Here is a 6,000-nt window from a genome sequence, read left to right as displayed (position 1 = left end):
AAAGTGTAAGTTGCTCTCTGCCTGTGCAGCCTTTCAGGGCATCGCTGCACGGCACTGTGCCACTTGGTATAGCTGTAGGATTAAACTTGCTGCATGAGTTTTCCAGCCTGCAAAGAAGTAGATGTTTAAACCAATGCATGGAGAAAGCCCTGCTTTCCTCCCCTTTCCTTCCCCGCTGTCATTGTATGCAGATCAGGCACAGTAAAGCCCGTTTCTGTCTCTTGTAGGTCCCTCAATACCAGAGCCGGACTTGTAGGAGTAAGTGGCGATCTCTCCTCCCGCCGCTTTGCGAGATGCTGGTCCGGGTTGTCCTTGTTGGCGCGGAGCCCCCGCTGCCCGCAGGTAACGCCGCGGGGCTGCCCGGCCCCAGGCACCGGCTCCGCCGCCGCTCGCTCGGCCTGGGGGAGCTGCTCCCGCGGGGGCTCCGCCGCCTCCTTCCCGCCGGGGCCGGGGTCTCCGCGCCGCCCCGCCGGGCCGGCCCCGCCGCCGCTCCCGCCCCGCGCCGCCCGCGCCGCCCTCCAGGGGGAGCCGCTCCCGCCGGCGGGCTGCCCGCGTGCTGCGGCGGAGAGCGCCGCGGGGCGGGAGCGGAGCGCGAGCGGGGCGCGTCGGGCGGGCCGGCACCGGCACCGCCACACGCCTCCCGGGCGCGGCGGCGGAGGCGCGGCCGGAGCGGAGCGGAGCGGCGCCCCCAGGGCAGGTGGGTGATGCCGGCGTCGCCGCGGCTGGGCTCCGCGGTGCGGGGCGGCGGGTGCCCGGGGTGCAGCTCTCGGGGCGGAGCGGGACCTCCCGGCCGGGGCGGGCTGCGGGTCTCGCCCCGCTGCCTCCTCCCGCCTGGGCGGTGCGGGCGGCCCCAGCGCCCCGCGGGTGCATCCCGAGCCCGGCGGTCGCCGGTCCGGGGAGCCGCTGTGGGCGGCTCAACCAGCCTCGCGTCCTTCGCCGTGTCCCCGACAGCCGCGGTCCCTCTGCCGTGTCTCCCGCGAGTTTTAAAAGTGCTCGCTTGCTGCCCTTTCGGTACCGCCTGATCCCCTGCCCCAAGACGGGAGATTTTTCTTTGCCACCACTTTCCTCTGTCCCGGTTTGGATGGGTTTGGTCACCCTGGAGCCGGTGCTCTTCACAGCGTGCTGGTTCCCAGCTGTCAGCTCCCCAGCACACCCCCCCACGCTGAGATGTTTGCTCCACGGATCTTCCTTCAAACATCAAGCGCTGGACTTTGTCCCCCTGCACTCAGCCAGCCATCTAGCCCTTCAGCTGATATTTGTGCTTCTGCTTTATCGTAAAATAGTGATTCCATAGGAACACCATGCATCCTGTAAACTTCTCTGTAGTGTTTAACAAAGGAGACGAACTTCCCTACAGAGGCTTCCATGCACTTTGCCATCACGCTAAGGGAAAAGGGCAGGGACTGAACAGATGGCATTGAGCCCATGCGCAATCTTATCCCATTCCTTGCGCCCAAAAGACCCGACCCTGCCTCATCTGTGCCAAGTGACTGAAACAGATATTTTGGTGGTGTCTCTTCTGCTGCGCTTGGGAGCTCTCTGAGCTGTGGTACCCAGCGAGTATGTTAGTGGAGCTGCCAGTCACAGAGGGACCCAGTGCCTCTGTGCTGGGGGAGAGGGCAGATGAAGGAAAGGGGAACAGGCTGAAAGGTGCCGGTTGTCTCCAGAGCTGTTGGGAGGACGCGTGAGAGGCCTTTCAGCCCTGGCAGATGGGACTGTGGGGCTCGGCCGGGGTGACCTGCCCTCCAGGCGGTGCAGACAGCCCATCCTGGACAGTGCATTGGGCTGCAGGTGTGTTACCATTACCGCCGTGGGTGTGCTGCCGGTGGTGCCCTCGCAGGGGATGCTCCTGGGTGGAGGATTTTCTGCGTGATCATTGTGTGGTCTGAGAGTCACCGTGGTTGTTTTAATGCTCTTTTATGTTCTGGTGCGGCATGAGCTTAGGCTGCGTTTTGAGCGCAAAGGCATTCCAGGCTTTGCTGTAGCTTCAAAGTAGTAAAAGTAGTCGAGCACCCTCTTCAAAACTGCCTTGGGCAGAGGGCCCACGGAGGAGATGGGAAGGGTTAACTTAAAGAGAACATGACTCACTTAGTAAATAGCAGTTAATAGAATTGCCATAACTACTTACATTATTTTCCTAAGCAGATGGTCAGCTACTAGATAACTCAGTCTTTGGATGTATTTGTTTCCAGGTTTCTTATCAGGCTCGTAAGTCTCAGACCCGTGTAACTCAAGAACTGTAGTAATTGATAAATTCAGGCTCCTGTAAGAGAGAAACTAACAGAGAGCAAGCAAGTGTGGCCAGCTCCTGCTGTTAGAGAGACAACCCCCAGCACATATTGCCCAAGTGAAGTACACGAAAGATTAGATAAAATGAGCAAGGGAAGTGTGAGAAATATTTCAATTGGATTAGATCTGTGGAAGAAATACCTTATTTCGAATGTCAATAAAAAAGTCAATATAAATGTAATCACATATCACAAAAATACTATGAAAATGAAATCTTGTCTAATGTGGTAAATGGATTAAATTCTGAATTAACCAGGAAAGCTATGAGCCTCTGAGTTTGTAGAGAAAACACGTGGGTACAAACTGCAAACATGTGTGTGTGTATATAAAATAAAAGTGACCTGGTCCAGGGTGCGAAAAAAGAAAAAAGGCAAGCAGGTCTCCTTTTCAATGCTGCTCATCTGGTAATTTGTAATTTACATACGTACACAATCTGTCTCCCTTTCCATATGTATTTTTATACATAAAAAATAGAATCAGCATCCCCCTGTGCCAGGTCAGGAGATGTCAGGCCTGTAATGATGTTTTTAGCCTCTGTCCTTCTGTCAGTTGGTGCAAAAAGCACAGGAGATCTGAGCTGAAAAGCCTTCTGCCAGATCTCCTATGTTTGCATTTCTATTTTTGAGGATATTTTAATAGGATGTTTCCATAAGGGCTGCTGGCACTTGGATGCATTTGGATGTAATCAACCTTTGAAAGCTATTCATATTTTTTGTTTAATCTTCAATAACGGATTTTGTGTAGAGCCGTGTCGTTAAGCCCTCTTAAGGACAACTGGGAAGAGCTCAGTCCGGGAGGAGACTGGGAGGGACTGTCCTGAAGCTTCGCTCTTCCTTTCAGTCGTGTTTCTCTGGAGGGTCAGGGCTGGCTGGCCGAGGCCGTCCCCTTCGCGCTGGGGCCTGGTGGCTTTTCCTCTGGTGTGGAGGGAAAACCTCCCCCTGTACCACTTCCTTTCAACCGGGGTGACTGATGGCTGTATGATTTCTCGTCTATACAGGATGTTTAAGGCTTCACAGATTTTCCACCAAAACACTTATTTTCACTATGCTTCAGCTCTTCGCTTTGGTTTGACATTTCCACCCACGTTTTTACACCTGAGACGGGGCAAGGCACAGTGTGGTTGAGCTCTCGTCGCGTTCTGCGCAGCTGTGAGTGAGGTGTTTTCCATCCTAAGGCTGGTATCAGTGTCTCTCTTGGTGTCCTGCAAAGTTTGTCCTTGTCTTCAGCTGGAACAGATTTCAACTCTTCTTGTTCATTCTCTCCATCTGATCTGGATGGTGAAATATCTCTGTGTCCTTCATTGTGTGCTTTTCCTCGGAAAACAGAGATGGACTATTAAAGCTTTCCTTTCTGTTGGACTCTAAACTAAGAACCAAGAGATCTTGAGCTATGTGTTAAGGAATCAGGGAGGATTGTCACAAGTCAATGGAGAGGTACCCCTTTCATCGCAGTCTGGTGTTTCGGGACGGAAAACTCGGTTGCCTCATGGATCACCTTCAGGTTTTGCATCAGTGCAAAACATCACAAGCCTTAGCAAAGCAACTCACACACAATAAATAGCACCAGTTCTTTGCCTGTCTTCTCATGTTAAAAAGGCAGGGAAGGCTGTGTACTTAATGAGGTGCTCATGTAGCTGAGTATTGAGGTTTGGTCTGTTAGGGGAAGGAACCAACAGCATTCTGGCTTGGGAACACAAGAGGTTCTGCACAGATACACGGAAGGTGGTTTAACCTCTGAAGGCTTCAGTTTCGTCTATAGAACTGGAAGATTCTCCCCTCACAAAAGTTGCATCTGTGTCAGGAATAGTTATTGGTTGTATTGCACTTCTTTTTTTTCTGAAGTAAATCTCTGTAGATCAGAATGGACAGATGGCAAATACAACTCTCAATTATGGGAAATATCCTCAGGAGGTACTTCGAGGTCATCTAATCTATGCCTCTGCCCAAAGGCAGGATCAGCTATGCTTTTGCCATTCCTGACAGCTATTTCTCCATCCTAAAGACCAGCAGTGGAGAGTCTGTGCTTCCCTGGCATGCAGGAAACACCCCAATGTCCAGCTGAAACTTCTGCTGTAACTCATTCCTCATCCTGGCCGCAGTGAGCAACACACAGAGGATCAGCAGAGAGTATTTAGAAGTGCTTCAGCAAATGCATGTATGTGGTAAATGTGAGTGAATGAAGATGTGATCTCATTAACTCCTCAACCTGAGTTCTGTAAGGAGCAAATCAGACAAAACCTGGCTACGTGGTGCCTGGGATGGCTGGAGATCTGCAGCAGCGCGGGAGGGACGAGGTGGGCAGGCTGCGCTGCGGCTCCGTGTGCTGATGCGGTTGCAAAGTCAGGAGCAAACTGTTGGGTAAATGCACAGCGATGAGGTTATGAAAAGAGCCGATGAACCACTAAGTGCTTAGAAGACTTCAGAGAAAAGCCAAATGCAACAAGATGGCTTCCGTAAAAATTACGTGTTCAGGTTGATCACTACTGTTAGGCAAAAGCGTTAAGAGTGCTGCAGCATGTGTCTGAGTGCAGGTTTTGTCCCTTCCTGCGCACGGTGCCTGGGGCTTGATATGGGAGCTATAAACAGACATCTAGTGCTATGTGAGACATCCTGGTGGGGCTGGCGGAGATAGGACAGGACCTGAGGGAGGTGCGTGCCTTTCTGAAGTGACAGCAGGGGCTCAGGCGATAGTGTGGAGCACTTTAGACCTCACTATTCACTTATATTCAAGCAACTAACTCAAACCTTATCAGTTTAGTTTATGGCTTGTTTCGGAGAAGGGTGCTTTTCATCACTGGGCCTGTTGGTTGATTATTAAAACCAAAAATTACCAGGTATAATGAAATACTGCATCTCTTATGTAAAACATATGCAAATGCCACTGTAGAAAATACACAAGAGCAGGAGTACTGGAGCCTCCTTGCCCACAAAGCAGCAGTAAAACTAGTGCCAGGAAGGCCACACTTGACATTTTACGTATGTTTTGGGGCTTTTGTTGATGTTTTTTTGCTTTTTTATTTTTTGAAAAGTTACACATTTCAGGCCCAAATAAAGTAAGTGATTTGTTACAACTGCAAGTGCAGCGGTGGAGGGCAAGGTTTGGAAAGTAACGACAGCTCCAAGAGAGATCGTATTTATCTTGGATGGTAAGTCAGGGGTTCCATGCAGTAGGTTTATCACTATCTGACAGGTAACAAGATAAAGCCCAGGTGCTACACAGGGATGTGGAAAGACCTGAAACAGGAACAAAGAATACTTTACATAGCATTTTTAGGGAACATTTGCAAACAATGCATCTGAGACAATGGAGAAGTTGGCAGGGAGTGAAACTTCTTGCAGGGATGTTTAGAGCCAGGGACGAGGAAGGACAGGCATATAGGGGATGAGGGAATCTTCCTGTCCCTCTCTGATACAAGGAGAGGAAAGGGGGTTTTCCTGAAGCTTTGGGGACGTGACGAGTGACATGCTGGGCTCCTGTGTGTGTGTTGATTAGCGTTTGTGATTGCACTCAAATCCAGGGTGGAAGGCACTCGGCCGTTCTCAAGAGCCCTCTAGTACTTGCCGATTGGGGCTGTTTTATCTGCCGGCTCGCTGAGATACGGCATTCTCTGTCTCCCTGTCCCCCGTGTTTGTCCCAGGTGACCCTCATGGTGACAGTTGTGCCTCCTTGTTCAGCAGCTCTTCAAGGAGGGCCAGGAGAAGGGATCATTTG

At 51.5% G+C, this 6,000-nt stretch overlaps 1 protein-coding gene across 2 annotated transcripts in view; it reads left to right on the top strand.

Annotated features, from left to right (window-relative positions):
- The first annotated feature begins 561 nt into the window (after nt 1-561).
- Nucleotides 562-6,000, top strand: part of ADORA2A (adenosine A2a receptor) — a 29,800-nt gene continuing 24,361 nt past the window's right edge. For both annotated transcript variants that reach the window (XR_014185443.1, XM_082065922.1), the window contains exon 1: nt 562-697. The gene's annotated coding sequence lies outside the window, so the exon portion shown is untranslated. The remainder of the gene's footprint in view (nt 698-6,000) is intronic.

The sequence above is a fragment of the Streptopelia decaocto genome (assembly GCF_964273445.1).
Source record: "Streptopelia decaocto genome assembly, chromosome: 15".
NCBI lineage: Eukaryota > Metazoa > Chordata > Aves > Columbiformes > Columbidae > Streptopelia > Streptopelia decaocto.
This window is presented reverse-complemented; position numbering and strand designations above follow the sequence as displayed.